Here is a 23,744-nt window from a genome sequence, read left to right on the forward strand (position 1 = left end):
AGAACAATTTTTTTACTATTACATTCACTTTCACACTTCTACCTCTATCCTGTCTGTCAATTAGAAGCAGTACTTGGTAACTGAGTTGTACATTTCCATTACGGTTTCACAGGTGTGGTTACCAACGTGTGTCATCTGCTTGCATCCTTCATGGACTTGTGATGTGTGACATAGGTATGTTGGCATTACATTTGAAAACAGATTTTGTCACTGTCATTGCTAATACACAATTTAAAAATCACAGACTGACTCCAGATTGTTTTTTGGTTCAAGGGTGTTTATTGAAGTGCTAATTATTGGAGGGGGTGGTAAAATGGTGATGGGTGATGGTGGAGGAATGTCCATGGCAGAGTCCAGTCTATTAGTCTCACAGGTGCACTGCCCATATGGGCATAGGAAGTGGAGCTGGGGCTGTTCCAATCTGGACAGGGTAACAAAGTGGGACAGTGGGATGACAATCAGGGTGGTCTCATTTCCTGGCGGGGGTCTTGCCATCTTGCTCTGTCCTGTTCCTGGATCTCAGGGACCGCTTGCGGGGTGGTTCTCCGTCTGCAGGGGGTGGGGTGCTGGTGTGGTGGTCCTGTGGCAGGGCGTCCTGTCCACTAGCGCCGGCGGAGGTGGTGGGCAGTTCATCGTCCAGGCTAGTGTCAGGGGCCCCTTGGAGTGCCACGGTGTCCCTCATGGTCTCTTGTATGTCCTTCAGCACCCCTACGATGGTGCCCAGGGCTGAGCTGATGGTTCTGAGCTCCTCCCTCAACCCCAAATACTGTTCGTCCTGCATGCGCTGGGTCTCCTGAAACGTGGCCAGGACCGTAGCCATCATCTCCTGGGAGTGGTGGTATGCTCCCATGATGGAGGAGAGGGCCTCGTGGAGAGTGTGTTCCCTTGGCCTGTCCGCCCCCTGTCGCACAGCAGCCCTCCCAGTTCCCCTGTGTTCCTGTGCCTCCGTCCCCTGGACCGTGTGCCCACTACCACTGCCCCCAGGTCCCTGCTGTTTATGGGGTGGTGGGTTATCCTGGGTTCCCTGTAGTGGTGGACACACAGCTGATTGACGTGTCCTGGGTACGGAGGTATGGGTCTGCTGGGTGGGTGCTGTGCTGGTGTTACCAGAGGGTGGAAGGTCAGTGTTGGGCTGTGCCTGTGCAAGGGGAAACGACTGTCCCGAGGCCCACGATGGGCCGGGCTGGTCATCTGGATCCAGATGGCCAGAGCTGCTGTCGTCACTGTGGGTCTCTTCTGTGGGTGGAGTGGAGATGTCTGGACCCTCCTGTGTGGTGACGTTATGTAGTGGTCCTGTAGGGGTATAAGAGCATGATTATTGCATGTGTGTGTGTCATGGTGTGCAATGGGTGGGTGTGCGTGTACCCCAGTGCAAGCATTCCTGTGTGGGGGCTTGTGTGATGATGGTTGGGGGGGTGTTATGGGTATGTGCAGTGATCATGCTTTAGTGATGGGTGTCCATGCTTAGTTGTGTCATGCAGGGCTTGGTGTTGGGATGTGTGGTTTGTGTTATTAGTACATTAGTGAGGAGTTGGAGTGATAGGGGAGGGGGTGATGGTGGGGGTGTGTGATAGCATGCAGGTAGGGTGGGGGATATGATAGTTAAGATTTGACTTACCAGTGCCCATTCCTCCACCGACTCCTCCGAGGCCCTCTGGATGCATGATGGTCAAGACCTGCTCCTTCCATGTTGTTAGTTGTGGGGGAGGAGGTGGGGTTCCGCCGCCAGTCCGCTGAATCGCGATGTTGTGCCTGGAGACCACTGAACGCACCTTCCCCCGTAGGTCATTCCACCTCTTCCTGATGTCCTCCTGATTTCTTGGATGCTGTCCCACAGTGTTGACCCTGTCGACGATTCTTCGCCATAGCTCCATCTTCCTGGCTATGGAGGTGTGCTGCACCTGTGATCCAAATAGCTGTGGCTCTACCCGTACGATTTCCTCCACCATGACCCTGAGCTCCTCCTCGGAAAACCTGGGGTGTCTTTGGCGTGACATGGGGTGGTGTAGGTGATGTGTGGGGTGGTGTATGTGTTGATGAGTGTGGTGATGTGTGGTGGTGTGGGGTGTTTTGAGCGTGGATATTGTATGGGTGATGGTGTTGTGTGCCTCTGTGTGGTGGGGTTGTCTATTGCTGTGGTCTCTGTCTGTCGCCTTCGTCTCTGATTTTGGGTCGTAGGGGTTTGTGTGTGATGTGAGTGTGTGTTTTATATTGTGTTGGGTGTGTGAGAGTGGTGTTTGTATGTGTATCAGGTGTGTGTATTTTGAATTGTCCAATGTGGCGGTGTTTTGGAGATGTGTGTGTATTTTGAGCGTGGCGGTGTGTACCGCCAATGGAATACCGCGGTTGAAAGACCGCCGCGTAGATTCATGTGTCGTGATAGCATGGGCGTGTTTCTGTTGGCGTGACGGTGGAGGAATTGTTTTCGCCAGTTTATCACTGACCTTTGTTGTGGCGGACTTGTGTGGGTGTCTGAATTTCGGCGGATTCCGTGCTCTGGGTCATAATAGCTGTGGCGGAATTCCACGGCCACGGCGGTGTATTGGCGGTCTTCTGCACGGCGGTAAGCGGCTTTTACCGCCAATGTTGTAATGACCCCCAGTATGTGGCACGTAGTGGTCTGCGATATGGTAGTAGTGTACACCAATCACTGTGGATCAAGTGCAAATGCAAGTCCTATCCTCACCGCTGACAACCAATGTTAGAAATGGGGTCTCTAGTTGGCAGTCGGTTTGCACCCTGTCCAAGTAGGGACCCTCACTCTAGTCAGGATAAGGGAGAGACCTGCTCAGATAATACCTGCTCACCCCCTTGGTAGCTTGGCACGGGCAGTCAGGCTTATCTCAGAAGCAATGTGTAAAGCATTTGCACATAACACACAGTAACACAGTGAAAACACTACAAAAGGACACCACACCCGTTTTAGAAGAATAGCTAATATTTATCTATTTAAAACAAGACCAAATACAATAAAAACCCAACATACAGTAACAAAAATATGAAATCTACAAGATTTACTCAAAAATACAGTTCTTTGAAGTCAGTAGCTCCACCTGGGGCTATCACGGTATTGTGAGCAACAAAATCGGGTGTCGGGAAGACCCGCAAACAGTACCATGGATTTGCAGGGCGTCGTGTTCCTTGCGGTGAGCTCTGGAGAGCGGTGTCGCTGACATTGCGGTGTCGGTTCCGGAGTTGGTGCGGGAGTCATCGGGCCCTTGAAGTTCACACGGGTTGCGAATCGAACTCCGGTCTGATAAAGTCAGGTGTGCCAGCGTGGATGGCATCAGGGTTGCGGTGTGAAGCAGGAAGATGCGACGTGCGTTGCCCACAGGTCACGTTAGAGGCAGCGGCTCGGTGACGGCGTCCAGCGGTGTTGGTGAGACCAGGGCTGCGGTGTGAAGCAGATCGGTGCGATGTGAGGGGTCCACAGGTCACAGGTGCAGGCAGCATCGTCGCCATTGCTGAAGCGCTGTCGTTGGTAGGTCCAAGCCATCGGTGCGGGACAGGACGGTGCTTCGTGACCCTCACGAGCGGTGTCCACAGGCCACGGTGCAGGCAGGATGCCTGTTGACGATAAAGGAGTCGATGGTGCTGGTGTCGGTGGACCGGGGCTGCGGTGCGGGACGGTGCTTCGTGTACGTCACAAGTGGTGTCCACAGGCCACAGTGCAGGCAGCGGCGCCAGTTTCAGCAGAAGCGTCGTCGTCGGGGATGCCCAGGCTGTGGTGTGAGCAGGCGATGCCGAAGTGCAGGGCCCACAGGTCGCGGTGCGAGCAGCAGCTCGGTGAAGTCGTCCGATGATGGCGTCGGTGAGACCAGGGTCATGGTGCAAAGTGGGGCAATGCGACTCCGCATGGCATCGGCAGGTCACGGTGCAGGCCAGCGGCATCGTTGGTGGCATTGCAGTGGTTTCTCCTCTTGAATAGCACAAAGAACACAGTTACCAGTGCTGCATATCGAAGAAACTGCAGTCTTTGGTGTCCCTGAGACTTCCAACAGCTCTCCTCCAAGCCCTTGGAGAATTTTCTCACGCTGGACACACAGCAAAGTTCACCCTTTGCACTCTTTTCAGGCAGAAGCAGCAACTGCAGGACAGTCCAGCAAAGCAGCACAGCAAAGGGACAGTACTCCTCCTTCAGCTCTTCTCCTGTGCAGAGGTTCCTCTTGATTCCAGAAAGATTCTAAAAGTCTGGGTATTTGGGTCTTCTTCTTATACCCAGCTCTGCCTTTGAAGTTGGCAAACTTCAAAGCAAGGTCTCAAGTGTTTGCAAGATCCTTCCTTGTCCAGGGCAGGCCCCAGACGCACACCAGGGGGTCGGAGACTGCATTGTGTGAGGGCAGGCACAGTACTTTCAGGTGTGAACAATCACCCCTCTCTCCTCTCTAGCTCAGATGGCTCATCAGGATATGCAGGCTACACCCACGCCACCTTTTGTGTCCCTGTCTAGAGAGGTGCAAAACAGCCCAACTGTCAAACTGACCCAAACAGAAAATCCACAAACAGGCAGAGTCACAGAATGGTATAAGCAAGAAAAATGCCTACTTTCTAAAAGTGGCATTTTCAAACAGACAATTTAAAAACCAACTTCACTAAAATATGTATTTTTAAATTGTGAGTTCAGAGACCCTAAACTCCACATTTCCATCTGCTCTGAAAGGGAATCTGAGCTTTGAGGATATTTAAAGGCAGCCCCCATGTTAACCTTTGAGAGAGATCGTCCTTGCACAGTGAAAACCGAATTTTGCAGTATTTCACTGTTAGGACATATAAAACACACTAGTATATGTCCTACCTTAAACATACACTGCACCCTGCCCCTTGGGCTACCTAGGGCCTACCATAGGGGTGCCTGACATGTAGTAGAAGGGAAGGTTTAGGCCTGGCAAGTGGGTACACCTGCCAAGTTGAATTGGCAGTTTAAAACTGCACACACAGACACTGCAGTGGCAGGTCTGAGCCATGTTTACAGGGCTACTAATGTGAGTAGCACAACCAGTGCTGCAGGCCCACTAGTAGCATTTGATTTACAGGCCCTGGGCACATCTAGTGCACTTTACTAGGGACTTACCAGTAAATAAAATAGGCCAATCATGGATAAAACAATCAACAGTACACTTTACACAGAGAGCATATGCACTTTAGCACTGGTTAGCAGTGGTAAAATGCCCAGAGTCCTAAAGCCAACAAAAACAGGTCAGAACAAAATAGGAGGAAGGAGGCAAAAAGACTGGGGATGACCCTGCAAAAAAGGGCCATTTCCAACATTCGAAAAAATGTTCCCATGTGAACGACTGCACATGTGAACCAGAGACAGTACCACTTACTCTGTAATAACAGAAAAAGCTTCAGGCAATTGCTTTTGCAATACAATAATAAATTCCAAAACTTTTGAATATTTTGTATTTAAATATAATGAATTAACATGTGTCTCTGTATCATGGATATGGTACTATCTGCACAGTTCTTTCTACTTTCTAGGGTCCATCCATTGAACAGAAATTAACAGCTCTCTTTACTATGTCCTGCATCACTAACAATGGCCAACAATTAGCACCACACAATGTTCCTTTGTTTGATGATGTCTGAATGGATTTTAAGATATATTGTGACATTATTCAATAGAATGCCCCTTTAAGTGACTGGGGCTCTGATGTATTGTTTAGCAGATGACCCATTCTCCCTTCGGATGATAGAGTAAGCCACTCCGTCGCCCTCACGAAGGTGCCACCAGCCACATTTTGAAATGTCTGCGACACAGGGGACGTTTAAAGCATTGACAGGAAACACCATCAAGGCAGTTCTTTCTAGTATATTTTAACTATACTGGATGGCTCCATCAAACATGACGGAGCCATCCATCAAAGTTACACTTTTAAAAATGTTCATAATGAAAATCCCAAGCCCTTACCCCATTGGGCTGCTGGAGAAGTTTGACCACAGTAGAGATGGAGTTGTCAAACTATAGTTCCCCCACATTTGAATCCGGTCGGTGGGTTATAGTCTTGGCAGGGAGGGAACTCTGTCACCATAACTAGTTTTCTCTCCACCAAGACCCAAATCTGTCCCTGAATCTGTGAACCTAGATAAAATAACTATCCAACCAGAGAGTTGTAGTATTGGGGACAATTTGCACTTACCTTGAAACACATCTATGTGACCGTTGCCCAGAGGCTCAGGTGCTTCAAATGCATTAGCAGCCCACTCTCTTTGTTTAGGACCTGAAGTTAATTTGATACCCCAAAGGTCTGAGATTAATCTATCAAAAGCAATGCCATCACTATTGTCCCCTTGAAGCCGATATATGTTCTCGTGAAAAGTCTGTAGATAAAGTGAATTCCAAGATCTTTGATCACTCCTCATTGCCTTTTTTTTTTGGGAGAATTTTTCACCAAGTTGTACCCATCATGATTTCCATGACCCTGGGACACTTGGTGCTCTAACAGTTGTAAGGATAATCATTGCCTGTGGATATTGTCCATTTCTGGCGAGATCAAGAGCCATCTGCTGCTCTTCACAAGCAGTTTATCATTAGTTCAACTCATATTTGACTCTTCAGCATAGTCATTGAGAGTACATTGATAAAACACCTAGGTTCATTGGCAGGAGTTGTAGTGTGGTCAATTAAGTGCTTAGGACTCTCTTTCTAAGTGCTGGAATTGGAAAAAAAAGTGCTCTTGGAACCTATAAATTGGGAGACAAAGAGTGGAAGCAGAACTGGCATGGAGTCACGAGGGGCGGAGTCATGGAAACCAGAGTCTGACAGTCAACTTAAACATTTTTGTTTTTTAAATCTGTGGGACAAAGAAATTGGCAATATAGGTAAACTTGACGGTATAACTGCTCTGTCTTCCTTAACTGGTCACTAAGCTGCTCCATTTTACAATATCTAAAAAGGCTAAGGCAGCTGCCGCTGAGATCTTTGTCTGCCGAGCAATTTTCAGGGAATAATAATGTTAATGGTTAGATAACTCTGGTTGTTAATGAGCCTTCTGGAGGGAGCTGTGTTTTGTATAGGCACAGTTTTAACTCATAAAGTAGCACAGAAGGTTAATATGCCTGCTGCTAAGCACATCCTGTAACATGCAGATGAGGAGATTTATATTTTATGTAGATAGGTAAGTGGGTTACTGCTTTTAACACAGATATCCTTTTGTTACTTGCACTTCCTAAATTGTAATACTGCTTGTGTAGCACAGTGAGTTATTAACCTGCAACAAGGAGCTGCATCCAAACTGCTACACATCAGTTTAGAACCTTATTGTTTTTTCTTAATCTGTCATTATTCTACGTTTGCTAAAAAGGGTAAAAAAAGTGTTAATAGTAGGGCCAATCTCAACCACTGCATTCGTTTTAAATTCTGACTTTCAGTTTCTTCAGACAATGCACTCTTCATATATAATGTACACCAGTACAGACAATATGTGGCTCCTACATTATAACCCTCATTGACTTATGTAACATTTCCTGTGCATTAATTTACACAATTGTATGATTCAATGTCGCTGCATAATGTATATAGAGAAGATTTAAAGCGCTATAAAAGAATTAAACAATAAAATAGCAAGTGTCATTCAAAACATAATTTGTTGAATTACTCATACAGAGACATCTGACAATCTTTCAGTGTGTGTGCATCTTTTAATACAGGATTAAATAAAGACAAAAATCTGCCTAACAAAATCATAGTTTATCTTAAGTACTTGTGAAGTGATAACAAGATGAGTGCCTTTTTTTCCTTCCATTGTATTGACATTGATGTGTTAGGCTCCAGATGGCTGCCAGCCAGGATACTGGAACAAAAAAATGCCTGATGGCCCTTCCAATCAGGCTTTTGTTTGGGATCCAGCTAGTAGTAAACATGTGAAACTCCACTCACCACCTGCAGGTTGCTGCTTGGAATGGAAAGCAGACAATGTGCGGCTGCTGCTGAATGTGTCCCAGTCTCATCACATCACAGCAGGACAAATTTGACACATTTCATGGGGTTCAAGTTGAATTCTAGTTCCTGTTCCATGAAAGCTGCCAGATCCAGTTGGGATACCCTCTTTTTCTGCACTGCTCTTCCTAGCATTTGAGGAACCAGGCTCCTCCTGATATCATCTTCAGAGGTCTCTTTCCAAGCTGAATGGAGGGATACAGCCCTGAATGCAGCTCTATGGGGGAGGCCTTGAAGGATTGGCCATGAGTACATGCAAAATAATTTTCATATTGCACATTCATACTTTTCTGCTGTGGATAAACAATACTCCTTAGTATTGCACCAGTTCTTAGGTATTGGAAAATTGTATTCAAATTGCTGTAAAATCTATGGCATTAATCAATACATACGCTGCGAAATTCGTAGCTTTTGGACGAGAACCACTTCCCTCCCCCAAGTGAAAATAGGGCCTGCTATGGTTGCTCACAGGGTGCAAGTGCAACATAGGACTGGTATCAAAACATTTTCAAGGGTGGCTTCTTTTGGCTCCCAGTTCCTGGATTGGGATATATTGTGTGGCGTGCCACTGGTGCTGATTACTCTTTATACTTGAATACTTGTTAAAAGACAGGAGCTGAATCTTGGTCTTATGAGCAAAGCATGGGCCTGATCATGAAACTTCAAACCCAGCTTCTGTTATTTTGATCTATGTTCTCAAACAACCGGGTGGTATTTGGCACGGTGGGAGTATCTGTTTCTGTGTTTTGTGAAGCACCTATATGTTGCCTTATGGGCATCTAGCAATGCTGTGTCAATGACAGTTAATAGGTTGATTCCTTTATCTAAAGTGTGCTAGCCACATAGTATTTAGGGACTCAGTCTGCTGGTGTGGTTCAACATGCATGTCATATAAAATGATGACTGTTAAACTCCACCCTTTTTAATGAATATATTACATCAACATCTTTAAAGTGTTCGAAAGAGGGTATTTTAATCCTCCCAATACATGGCCACGCCATTTCCACAAACCACTTAAATCATTGTTCTCCTGCTCTTTCATAGGAAAGAGGTATTATGATTGTAGACATGAAGACTAAAAGCAGAATCTAGTGTGAAATAAAGGTATCAAAAAGCAGTTAGTAATCTGCTGCTAACAGAAATTAGAGTCAGTCTGATGTAAGTCTGATTTAAAAAATGCCGATGCAATCAATGTGTACAAAAAGACTATGAGATTCTATTTCCTTGTAATGAACTTTATTCTCCAAAAAATAAACGTTTTGCTCTAAATGTCTTCTTTCAGCTGATGACTGTTTTAGAAAAAGTTGATAAGACTGAAAAGCCTATTACTGCTTTTACTGCCATGACCAAACTGCAACTGAAATTATGCTCTGTGACCTGCCTTTCATCTTGGCTGCTGTCTCTGGAAGGAGGTATTATGATGTCACAACTCAATAATAATTTACCATAGTTGAGCAGCTACCTCATTTCCTTATGACAGGTGACTAGAGATGTCACAAGTTGCTTTTAATAAGGAAAATAGAAAAAGCATTTGAAACATGGGTTGCAGGCTACCATGTATTAAAAAAAATGTGTGTGTGCGTGTATGTGTGTGTATATAGATATATGTATATATATCTATATACACACACATATAATATATATATATATATATATATATATATATATATATATATAGATATATATAGATAGTCACTAAAAAAATCAAAGGTTACAGGGACGTTATAGTTAGGCTCACATTTTAAACGTACCAAAGATTAGAAATTCAGCTGTTATAGTTAGAGTTATTTCAAGTAACTATAACTTTAACTCGCGGACTAAGGTAACTATAACTTGCGCCCTTGCTATGCACTGCTAATTACCCCAGATATTACATTACTCAGGACAACTTTTATAACATCAATAAAAATATCACTGAAACATTACGAGAAAATTTATTGAAAAAAAATCTGTGCCTGGCAGGGGGGTGAGTTATAGTTACCTTAACCTAACTATAACATCCCTGTAACATTGGTTTCTTTAAGTGAATATATATATATATATATATATATATTTATATATATGTATGTATATAATTCATTTTTAGGGTTTAGGGCGGGTATGGGTTTTTGCATCGTAAGTGGGTTGTTTTAGGGTTTATGGTGGGTATGGGTTTTTGGGTGGCAATAATAATTTTAGGGTTTAGGGTAAGTATGGATTTTTGGGTGGCAAGGCTAATTTTAAGGTTTAGGATGAGTATGGGTTCTTGGGTTTTAAGGTGTTTTTAGGGTTTAGGGTGGGAATGGGTGTTTGGGTGGTATGATGTTTTAAGGTTTAAGGTGGGTTTAGGAGATGGTTGAATTAATGTATAGTAATTAAAATTACATTAAAAAAACATAGAAATTCACAGAAAAAAACAAATGTTACAGTAACACTATAGTTAGGAAACAGAATTTTTAAAAAATCACTTAAAAACCCAAATGTTACAGGGACGTTATAGTTGGGTTCACATTTTAAACGTACAAAACAATAGAAAATCAGCTATTATAGTTAGAGGTATTTCAAGTACCTATAGCTCATGCCCTAAGGTAACTATAACTCACACCTATATATATATATATATATATATATATATATATATATATATATAACATAAAATGAAGAAAAAAAAAATATATATATATATATATATATATATATATATATATATATATATATATATATATATATATATATATATCTTCAACAGATGAGCAATGGATCAACTGACGGCTGCACCAATCCCGTAAATATAGTCTCGATATCCAAGCAAAAACATATCCGGCAATCTCGAATTCAGTTAAAAAATGTATTTTCTTTATGCAGGTGACACAGAGTCCTGAAATATATATATTATCTACTCACGGTCACCAGTAGGTAGTTATAGTTAACTAGTTCCTATAGGAAAATGTTTTTTTGCTTTGCCAATAACTTTGGCACCGTTTGACAAATCTTCACAAAATAAAAAAACAAAATAATACTACAGTTAGTTCAGCTGTTGTCTTGAAAGTTTGAGGGGGAACCATCAAGCAGGGGCCAAGAAAAAGGGAGGTTCCAAAACAAGATGTCCCCATGCATTTTCCCTTTAAGTCTTTAGGCGTGACTACAGCTCAAATCGGTGGATGAAATTACATCAAATTTGGCAGCAAGCTAGATATTGGTGCGCAGATGGAGCTTATTGTTATTTGATGCAAATCCATTCAGTACTTTTTAGAGATATTAAAGGAAAAAAATCTAGATATCTATAGATGTGGATCCTCTGTGGATCCAACCATCCCCTTCTCATATGTGATTGTCTGCCAGTTTTTGGGTATTTAAGGTTTGGATGTCCCATCTACCGAAATATAAATCCCATTATTTCCTATGGGATTATATTTTGGCAGATGGGATATCCGTCCCTTTTGTGACGGAGTAACCAGTCTGCTGACATCTAAATCAGAGCCTAATAGTGTAGCTTATAGTGGACACTGCTGGTGATTAGTGATGGGTCTCATAACAAGATAGAAGGCAGCATCTCTAGGACCTCTTTTGTGTTTCTAGAGGGTCTGTATGAGAAGAAACAACAGAGACTGAACTGAGAGTAAACAGGCAGAATTGGGCAAACTACATGACCATGAGAAGAGTGAAGGAACTTTTCTTTTGAGAGACCTACTTCATTTAGTCCTCCTACTTGTTATAATTGATCATATAAAATATCAGATAAAATACCTTAAATAACAAAAAACTCTTTCCCCAAACACTTATTTGTGTCTCATCTGCCTAAACCTGTCACACCATGCTTTTTGCTATTTGGGGTAAATCTGTTCAATTGTTTTCGGGGAATGAGCACTTAAAGATTGGCTCGGGTTGGCACGTAGGGGTTAACTCTGGTAAACCTTAGAGATATCTGCACTATTGGTGTCCAGATATGATCTGATTAGACCATTCAGAGTAGATTGGCAGAGGTTGAATGGCTGGTCACAACATTGAGAATACATTCTGGCAGCAATTACAGGATTTAGGTATGCATACCACAGCACTTGACAGTATTTAAACAAAAGGTCTGCTTACAGACCAGACTCTGCGACCAACCATCACTGTGTCGGCTGTACGCAAAGGGGCTTTGCAACATGTAGTGGTTTGAGTGCAGAGCCAATCCATTTCTGTGCACTACTGACGGCTGTGTAAACGGGGATTAGGAGCAATGGAAGGGTTGAGCGCCCCCGCATTGTGTTGAGCACAAGGCCTGGCCGACACAGCACAGGAGTGGGTGTCCACAGGGGATTAGGCACCCGTGGGGAACTTAAAGCAGGGCATCACTGATCTCATAAATTACGTCATTTACATGCCACATGTGAGGTCATTGGCAGTTATAAGCTATAATTAGTTTTCTAAACTGTAACTGGTGAATTTCAATGTTTAATTTTGGTTTAAAGCATTAGGGTTAGCGTTAATTCAGTATCTAACTATAACATTGCTTTAACCTTTGTTCTTTATAGTGGAGCTCTAGGGTATTTTTAACATAAGATAAAATCATAATACCATACCTAATAGCAAAATGCGATTTGGTGACTTGTTACTGAATCAACATTTTTTTGTGTGATTTAGTATTTGGAAGGGGCGTGTTTAGGGTGTCCCTTCCAAATATCGAATTGGTATGGTATGTATTACTGTATCCGGAGGTTATGATTAATTTGGTGTTCCTTTCAAGATGCATTAGAAGACGGAAGCCTTAGTGTAATGTCCAAATTCCTTTATTTGACATGTTCATACAAAACAACTTGTGATGAGATTGTGACTAATTTGTCTGATTGGTTTATACCTCAGTATGGATGCCTGGGTTGGCTAAAGGTTTGTTCCTATCAAATAGGGAGTAATAAAGTGAATCAAGGCTAAATGTGGAATGAAATAATTGGTTGTTTGGATTGCCCTATCACATAGTGAGTTGTAAAAAACATTGTCTGTTGTAGAAAGTGAAGATGATTGGTGTTTTTGAGATATTAAGTATTTTGATTGGACAACGGTTTCCTTCAATGAGGACTCGCGCCTGGGATGAGATTGTGACTAACTTGTCTGACTGGATAATACATGAGTATGGATACTTGGACTTGCTAAACGTTTGCTCCTATCAAAAAGGAAATATTAGAATGAATCAAAGCTATATGTGAGAGGAAATAATTGGTTGTTTAGATTTGCTTATAACCTCATGGGATATAAAAACATCGCCTTTTGTAGAAAGTGAAGCTGATTGGTGGTTTTGAGATATGGAGTATTTTGATTGGATTGGATAAAGGTTTCCCTAAATGAAGAGTTGCACCTACGAAGGGATTAGGACAAATCTGTTCACAACCAGTATGGCGTGCTAGCACGGAGTCACAGCTATATGTTGGTGTTGATACAATATGAGGCGTAATTTGGTGCTAATAGCGGAGTCTTCCTTATGGCTTGTTTTTTGTTTGGAATATGTGAATTGGGATATGATTGAGACTCTGTTTGGCGGAAATTTGTTTGGTTGGTGCATGTTGAAGGAGTGGAAATGCTTGTGGGATTAGGACTGTGGTGACATTGTGGTAATGAAGATGTGATGTTTGGTTTGTTGTTATTATTTGTTCTGGGGACAATGGTGTGACTGTGGATATATAGACAGAACATTTTTCATGTGATGGGGGTTGGTTCATCTGTACTTTGACTATGAATTGGACATTGCGGGTGGAATAGTGATGGGGTTGCTTTATTCTTTTCAGCACCCACTTGGGAGAGACACTTACCTATGGACCTTAGACTCAATGGCTGGGCATATTTGATGAGATTGTAGGAAAAGGAACAGAGGAATTCAGTGGAGTAGTAGAAAGTGAGTGCAAACTTCTGATACCTCTGATGTGAGTTTATTAACATGACAATATTTTTGGAATGGTAATAAAGAGAAATAATTTTATTATGTTGAGTTATGAGCAAAATTAATACCATTTGGGGAATTTCTCATGTTTAAAAAATGGGCAGGGTAGTGGGAGCTGTGATGTTTTGCTAAATATAATAATGATCAGTGCAATAGTAGGTGGCTGTGTCTACATGCCAATAAGATGTTTTATGTATGATTTTAAGTGTATTATTATATGTTCATTTTCAGCCCTGATGAAGTCGGTCTGTGATGAAACCCAATGGCTGGACTGAGTTGTTTTGTATGAAGATTCAAAATAAAGGGATTTGAACATCACACTATGGCTCCCACCTTGTAATGGATCTTGAAAGGAACACCAAATTAATCATAACCTACAGATACATGAGTAATTACCTTTGGGACTACTGGGCACATTCCCTCCATGTGGATTTTTTTATTTGGAAAAGGATGGTTTTGTGAGCAGTCGAACCAAGGAGGGGGGTTGAGCACACTTCAGCTACTTGGGATTACTACACACCGGTGTGGCTATCTAGGGCCTACACTGCTTAGCTCTGTGGATTTTGATACGTATTACTGTTTTGCATCCTTATTTCAGTTGCAAAACAATAATACTTTACCATCAATTTCAAACTGGTGGTAACTCATTCGTGAAGGGGATGGGGTCCCCAAAGCCCATATTCCCCTTTGCGAATGCAAATAATAGTATTTCTTAAGAGGAGGAAGTGGTCCCATGCACCACTGCCTACTCTTAAAAATGAAACTTCAAAGTTTCATTTTTTTCTTTTTAATCGCATCCGGTTTACCTTTACGAAAACGGGAAGAGTTTAAAAAATATTGCTTTATTTAAAAGCAATCACATACATGGTGGTCTGTTGACCCCAGCAGGCCACCATCTCTGTGATAGCTGTGATTCCTAATGGGTCACAAATTGTAACCTACCAATATATTTATGAGTTAGGTCGGTTTGCATCCCACAAGGAATACCGATTTCCTAATTGCGGTTCGGAGAGAATCCAATTAGGTAATCAGTATTACTAGTGTTAGTCAAGTCCTGAGATCCCACAATCTCTGCACTACTACCTCACCGGAGTTCTCCAATTTCTTGCAGATCTTGTTTTTTTTTTTTATAAAAGAATTCCACCAAATCCTCAGGCACCCTCTGAATGTTTACATTTAGGCATTCTAGATTAGTGAAAGAGTTATGATTTTGAAGATCTCAGTCAATTTGTGAATACTAATATTTACTCAGTGAGGTGCTCTCTTTTTGCAGTGCAGACTTGCTTTTTATCTCAGTAACGTTCCATCAGATATAACTGCTTCTTCTCAGAAGCACACTTTTTGCTCTACATTGTTTCTCATAGTTTTATTTCACTTGACATTATGGCGGTCATTCCAACCGCGGCGGGCGGCGATAGCCGCCCGCCTGGCGGGAACCGCCGAATGACCGCACCGCGGTCAAAAGACCACGGCGGCCATTCTGGCTTTCCCGCTGGGCCGGCGGGCGACCGCCAAAAGGCCGCCCGCCGGCCCAGCGTGAAAGACCCAGCAACAATGAAGCCGGCTCCGAATGTAGCCGGCGGAGTTGCTGGGGTACGACGGGTGCAGTGGCACCCGTCGCGATTTTCAGTGTCTGCAAAGCAGACACTGAAAATCATTATGGGGCCCTGTTAGGGGGCCCCTGCACTGCCCATGTCAGTGGCATGGGCAGTGCAGGGGCCCCCAGGGGCCCCACGACACCCGTTCCCACCATCCTGTTCCTGGCGGTAAAAACCGCCAGGAACGGGATGGCGGGAAGGGGGTCAGAATCCCCATGGCGGCGCTGCAAGCAGCGCCACCATGGAGGATTCCCTGGGCCAGGGGAAAACCAGCGGGAAACCGCCGGTTCCCCTTTTCTGACCGCGGCGGTCAGAATGGCCCAGGAAGCACCGCCAGCCTGTTGGCGGTGCTTCCGCGGTCCCCGGCCCACCCCCTATGTGTCTGAGAACCAATGTGCAGAAGGTCTATTGCATACAAGTCTATCTTCCCTAATTGGAGCAACTGCATCTAATGCAATTGTAATCCATATACTCATTGTTTTGTTCAGAACTTCAACATTTGTGTCTTAAAGTCCCTCTGCTCTATTCCTCAAGGGCATAAAAACACGAGTCTGAAGTATTGTTGTTCCAGGCTCATCTTACCACTGTTGTAACTGGCCTGCAAGCTCTCTATTGTACATCCACATTCTAAAGAAATATAAGTATCCTGTGATCAGCCCATGGTAAAATTATATTTTGAGACAAGCATATATTCTTCATTCTTGAGAATATCAGGTTCAAAGGATGACCCTTTTTACGGTCAGTTCCTGGACAAATTGATTAAAAGCTAGGGCACAGCAAGCCTTTAAGAAGTCATTCGTCCCTTGTTGGGAAGAGCAGTCTGACATTATAATAACATCATGTGGCACAAGTAGAACACCAGAATCTAAAACAATAGGCTAAAACCAATCTGTGAACTCATTAGCAAACCACCCCCAACATTATTACATCACAGGTAAGTTCAAGTGATTTATTAATATGTGTGAGCCTGTATGTGTGTGTGTGTGTGTGTGTGTGTGTGTGTGTGATACATATATGTGTGAGAACATGTGCACATGTACAGGTCCAAATGGGCCACATACAAATTTTGTGATAGACAAAATTTGCAGACGCACCTTTTTCAACTTTATTTATTGTTGAAAACCATTAACAATATAGCCACATCTGGGCACAGCATCACAATCCTAGCTAGAGTACATATGTTAACGTTTATCTGGCATGTTTAACACAATGCATTTTCCAGTTTTTCAACCAATTCTCTCATATATCATCCACAGGTTGCTGTTGATTATACATGTGCCATAGTCTCATTCTCCATAGATCACGATTTCAACATATTTTTGATGAAGATGAAGCAGAATATTATTGGTTAATCAAAGCCCTTACAAAATAAAAAGGAGCCATATTGTTTAGAGCACACTAAGGGCCCAATTTAGATCTTGGTGGGACTCCTGTCATCCCTCATGGTGGAGTTTACAAGTACTCTGTCAAGTTGACAGATTCCCACCAGCCCTAATAAGAAGCATTGCAGCTGAACCTCTGCCCCCGTCAACAGAGTGTTTTCCATTACGTAAGCAGCACACCATCCCCGATACGGCAAACTCCTATGCTGGCTATCATTAGTCTATCACTGTCAGAGTGGCAGGTTTGCACTGAACATATTTTTAGATTTCACAGTTGTGCAGGCTTTGTTCTGACCTGATGTGTACTGGCTAATTGTTTTCTCCTGCATACTACACCATAAAACACACTCCATTACAAACCATGATCCTTTGGCATTCCACTGCAGCACAACATTGTGAAGAAGACATTTTGTCAGTGTAGACAGGTTTTTTTTTAATTTCCCTTTTACTTGTCCTTTTGTTTCCTCTCACTTTTGTTCTTGTGGGTTAAAAAATAATTTCAATATTTTGTTGATAATGGCATGGAGAAGAAATCCCTGATTTAAAGAGGGAGAATTGTCAGTCATAGTGGATAAAACCATTGGAGTAGAGCCACAATTGTTTGGAGGGCAAGTCCAAAATACAACCATAGCTCATAAAAGGCAAATGTGGGCTAGAATAGTTGACAGAGTGAATGCTGCAGCAAACAACCTGTGTACATAAAAGGAAATTAGGAAGAGGTGGAACAACCTGCAGGGGAGAGTGGGTTCACTGGCCTCCAAGCACCAACTGGAAGCCCAGAGGACTGGTGGTTGTTGTCCCTGGTTGTTGTCCCTTTGTAGACATATCACCCAAAATGCAAAATTATAAAATTAATAAGTAGCATTATGGTAGCATCTCTAGTTTTACTACTGGTCAATATGGCCCTCATTAAGATTTTGGCAGGCCAGACTGCCTGTGCGGCCTGAACCCCGCCGGCCTCAACAGGACTTCACCGCAGCACCCAATCAATCTTCATCAATCACACCCTTACCAGCTCTACCCATCCACCCGGGTACCGCCATAGTACATGGGTTCCTGCCTTTTAGCAACATGAACGGGGTTTCCATTGTAAGAGAATGCAGAGTAGTACGATAACTCCACAACAAATTTTTAATTTCCTTCCTCCAATCCAAACCACTTTGAAGTGACAACTGTATATTATCGTTCAACACTCTGTTAAACCTTTCTACCGATCCACTCTCTCTGGGATGAGCTACCGCTGATCTAATGTACTTAACACCACAGCACACTAAATAACCACCAAATTCCTTCAATGTGAATTGAGGACCATTATCCGTCACTATGACTTCAGGATAACCCTCCCTTCTCCATACTTCCCCACAAAACTCTATGATAGCCCCTGATTTGACATCCTTTACCACACTCACCTCCGGCCATTTAGAATGGTAGTCCATCATTGCAATCGCATAATGCTTCCCACTGCTACCAAATTCAAATGGACCACACACATCCATCCCTACTTTCTGCCACGGTTTGATTGGAAACGGCACTGGAACAACCGGAGTCTTTTCACACTTATGTGTCTTATCGCTACAGGAGCGATTCACACAATTTCTCACAAACCGTTCCACATCTCGATCCATACCAGGCCACCAAAAATCTTCTCTAGCCTTCCTTTTCATACCTGACAAGCCCCCATGACCTTCATGTAAAATTTCCAACACCTGCTTTTACCCCATATGAGTAGTATATGAGTTGGGAAAGGTGGTTCCGAAGAAGAAAATGGGGGTGATGATGTGTATACCAGGGTAATGGGGGCGTTAGAATCTCATTGTAGTAGAAAAATTAGTATTGTAGTGGAACGGCATAGGTTCTTTTCAAGAGTACAAGCTCTCCATGAGTCAATTGACCAATCTGTGTGTGCCTTGCACACTTTGGCGAACACATGCAAATTTAGGGAACTGCATGAGGAGATTATCAGAGATCAACTGATAAATTGAACTAAAAATTTGAAAGTTCAAGAAAAACTGTTGAGTTTAAAAGATCCCTCGTTAGATGAAAAGGTTACAATTGCAAAACGTATTGAGGATACTTTCCGTTATGTTGAAGAGTTAGGGAACAAGGATATTGGGGACATGTCTGTACAGGTTGTTGACAAAGAGAAATGTAACAAAGAATATCTGAGAGGGAAACTGTCAAAAAAATGTTATAGGTGTAGGAGTACAAAACATTTAGCATCTTCAATGAACTGTCCTGCCGTGGAAGCCAAATGTTTTAAATGTGACAAGAAATGTCATTTTTCTAAAGTCTGTAACCAGAAAGGAACACAGAGGAAAAAGATAAGTGTAATTTGGTTCTCCAAGAAGTCAAGAGAGAGGAACAGATTCAATCCAGTGATGAAGGTGATGGCAATCAAATAGAAGTTTTTTATGCTGAATGATGTTACGATGGATGTACGCGAAGGAAAGATTCTTATGTTAGAGGATGACCAGTATAGACCGCCAAAATGCGTTGTGCAGATAAATGGTGTATTGGTTAACATGTGGGCAGATTTGTGTTCTCCATACACGTTAATCGATAAGGAGACGTGGTGTAATTTAGGCCAATGTGTCCTGTCTAAAGCTAAAATCAAATTGGTGGGTTATGGTGGAAACAGGATACCTATTTTAGGGTGCTTTCAAGGAGTGATAATGTTTAAACACAAGAAAACGACTTGTTGGGTGTATGTGGTAGAGAGTGGCCGGTGTTTGTTGGGGTGGAATGAGCAGAGAGCATTAAAGTTTTTATTAGACCCTAATATGGAGAAACAAGTTTTGACAGTATCACATGAGAAGGTACAGTGAAATGGAAATTTGAGTTTCTTAACTTGTTTGGAGAGAAACTTGATTGTTTGAAGAAATTTCAACACAAAATTATTTTGAAAAATGGTGAGACACCGAAGGTACATAAGGTGAGGAATGTACTAGTAGTTTTGACGGCTGCATTGAAAGCAGAATTGGAGAAGTTGTTGAAGTTGGGGGTGATAGAGGAAATTGAGTCATCGGAGTGGTTAAGTCTGGTAGTGTTGGCCCCTAAATCGAATGGAATGGCAAGATCAGGATGTGTGTAGATTTGAGAGATCTCAATGACAATATCTGGATAGACAGACATCCCATACCAAACATTAATGAGTAGTTAGCCGGAATTCAAGGAGGTAAAGTGTCTTCAACTTTGGATTTATCGAGTGCTTACCACCAATAATGTTGCACCCAGAGTCAAAACATCTTACGTCTTTCATTACATCTGAAGGTGCATTTAGGTTCAGATGCATGCCATTTGGTCTTGCATCTGCTTTGGCAGTGTTTCAGAGGGTTATGCAGAGTTTATTAGGAGAAGTTGAGAACATGAGGTTTTTCCAAGATGACGTGTTGGTGTGGGCAGAGAGTATGGATGAACATAATAATGTTATGAGGAAAGTGTGTCAAATTTTGGAAGAGGCCGGATTGACGGCGGAGTTGAGTAAATGTAAGTTTGGATGTTCCACAGTAGAATATCTGAGGTATACTATTTCTGGGAATGGGATTAAACCAAAAACAAAGTTATTGGAATCAATTGAGAAAGCACCCAGTCCAGTGGATAAAGATCAATTAAGATCATTCTTAAGATTGCCAGAGTACTACGCCAAATTCGTTAAAAACTTTGCTGGTGTAGCGCAACCCTTGCGTGGATTAATGAAGAGGAGTCAGAAGTATGTCTGTACGGAGGAGTGTCAACGAGCGTTTGAGGATATTAAAAGGAGCATTATTGATGCTGTTCAACTGAAACCTTTTGTAGCTCAGAGGCATACTATTGTGTCAACAGATGCAAGTATGCATGGATTGGGGGCTGTTCTAATGCAGGTACATAACAGGAAAGAACATGTTGCGGCATTCGCTTCGAGAACATTGAGGGGTGCTGAAGTGATGAATTCTGCAATTGAAAAGGAGGCACTTGCATGTTGGAGGGGAGTTCAATATTTCAGGAATTATGTATGGGGAAGGAGGTTTGAAATGCGAACCGATCATAAACCACTAACTGAGTTGTTTACTACCAGAGGGGCCAGTTGAGCATCGTCTAGAATTGCAAAGTGGTTGTACTGATTGCAAGAATATACGTTCTCAGTGAGGTATGTTCCAGGAGTGAGGAATGTGAATACAGACTGTTTATCTAGACTACCTTTGGAGGGAACTGGTGAGGAAGATAATGAGGATTGGTTGGTGGGGGATATTCGAGATGTGAAAGTCAAAGCTATAACTGAGGAAGTATGCAAAACAGCTGTTGCAGAAGATGTAGAGATGCAGGCGTTGAAGGAAAATTTGGATAAGCCGTGGTTCAAGTTAGTTGAGTGTGTTGACAAATTGGCAAATTATAAGAATGTGTGGTCAGAACTGTCCGAGCAAGATGGTGTTGTGAGGAGAGGGGACAAGCTGATTGTACCATCTAATTTTCGTACTTCAACAATGTTAAGATAGTTTAACTTTCCCACAAACGACTTGTTTATACTTCTAAGCCTCGTGCAGGAAAACAAACTTCACCAAATAGGATTTTGAATTCTCCTTGACTGAAGAAAAAAACTTTGCACCCAGAAACAAAGCGTATGATGGCAAACAAGGGAGAAAAAAAAAAAAAGCCGCTGGATGAAAACAGCATTCACACTTCTCCATGTCGTTGTGTGTCAACCGTCACACTCCGCCTTGTTTCTACAGGCGATTTGTGACATCCAGACTAGTGTTTACTTTGAGTAGCTTCACGTCGTTCTGTGTCAGCAGTCACGATTCGCCTTATCTCTTGAGGCAAATAGTGAGGTGCTGCTTAGTTATCACCAACAATAATCCTTGACGCGCAGATACGCGTCACCATGTAATGTTCCGGGATTTCCACCAGTGCGTGCTGACAGAAAAGCTTGTGAGCTTTCTCAAATCAAAAACAAACAAGCACGCAACATGTCAACGGCAGCACGAGGTAAGCGCTAATCTTTATATTTGCCAATTACCTTCCGCAGCCAGAAATAAATGCTTGCCGACCATCTTGCTAATGAAGAGGTCGGAATAATGTGAACAAATCAGGTTCCGCTCCACGCTTCTGAACTCCTCACACGACAAACTTCTTGGGTCCTTAAAAATGACGATATCAGAATATTGCCAGGGTTGGCTCGACACCATCGTCGCCACTGAAGAAAAAACACTGCTTTCTCTCTTCTTTTCCTTCTTTATTTGGTGCACGATGGGTAATCCAGATACACACATCCAACCCTGGCAAGTCCAGACAAAAACTGAACTATGCTAAGATGCCCTTCATGACGTTCCCATTCTATTCATGTCCCAATCTAGATAATTCATCCACTCTGGGACTCGTTTTAGGCCGATGAATCTTTTGACCCTGATTGAAGTCTCCTTAAGACGAGATAACTAATCAACATATTACTCAATAGATCAATTACCTCATCAATATTCACAATACCGAATCAATCAAATTAGTTAAGGTCATCAATAAGAATCTGAAAACCCCATGACTTTTAGTCATGAATAATCATGCAAGATTTAGTAGATTTATGATATTTATTCCCTATTGATTACAATTCTACCAGTAAGTTTATTAGTCTCAATACCAGAAAACACATCAACAATGTCACAATATGGCAACTCGAATAAGATTTCATTAAAGCAAAGATCATAAACATTAGAACAAAGCACGACGTCAACATGGATTAACTTTAGCAGAGTATCATTAGTGCGTTATTCAACAAAGCATAGATTTGGTCATTTGTCTATTTGCGTTTGTTCAGTGAACTCCTCAACTAACCTCGAATTAGCATTAGCATGTTGGGCTTCATGCAAAACAATTTAGTAACACAAATTTAGAAAACATCTCACTAGGGTCTCTATCAAAAGATAGCAGTTGGTACCTAGAAGAAAAGGCAAACAGACAATTACAATTTCATTATCATATAGTTACCCTCCGTAATGAGTCAGCATACAGAGTCAGTCTTTGTCCTCAGGACATCAGTTGATTCGCCATCAGCCAGGAAACACAGCAAAGTTCAGCAAGATAGGTAATAAGGGACACTTCCCTCATAAGGAGGAAAAGTATGAATCAGCAAGGCAAGGTAAGGTGAGGATGGTTTGCGAAGTCCATCAGCAAAGTCAGAGTGACAAAGTGGCTAGGTAATAGCAAAAAGGCACGTAAAGGCTACGTCAAAAAGGCAGCATGGAATGGCTAGGATAACAGCAAAGAATGGCAAGGAAAAAAAATAAAAATGGCTGATTCTTCTTTGTGTCCAAGAATTATATTGATCTTGTTGTACAGTCCCCTACCTTCCAATTGGGCACATTTTGGTGCATCATTATCTTCATCCAATAATCAGGTAATCACCTCATTAGAATTGTCATGCTAGAACAGTTCTCACGTAGTTTATTGGCTCCTGTAATTGACGTCTCCAACGGGTAGAATGTCAGGTACGATTTCATGTTCTCGCGGTCCTCTCACAGTCCCAGTCAGTAGTTCCATTGTCTGAACCAGTTTAGACGACCTTGTACCTGTTGCACGTTTACACTGTTGCATTTGGCAAGAATGTCTCCTTGAGCAAGTCGAGTCTCATGAGAAAGAATTTACTACAGTTACACACATCTTCTAGCTTCTGGAAAAGTACGGCTACATGTCCTTCAGCAAGTCAGCACATTGCACGTTAGAAAACCCACTTAATGTGAAACCGGGCAGCTAGGCCCCGACTCATGCTAACTATGGCCTAGTGATTAATTAACAAAACCTTACAATTTAACTCTTAATACTTATACAAAATCACACATTAGTACATTAATATTTCATCATTAGTCAAATTCATTTATCATCGTATACATTGGTGACCACTCCCCGTGGGCACATTTCAAACACACGTTTAGTAAAGCACATTAATACATTTTCTATGCGGCATC

The sequence above is a fragment of the Pleurodeles waltl genome, chromosome 4_2 (assembly GCF_031143425.1).
Source record: "Pleurodeles waltl isolate 20211129_DDA chromosome 4_2, aPleWal1.hap1.20221129, whole genome shotgun sequence".
NCBI classification, from domain to species: Eukaryota; Metazoa; Chordata; class Amphibia; order Caudata; family Salamandridae; genus Pleurodeles; species Pleurodeles waltl.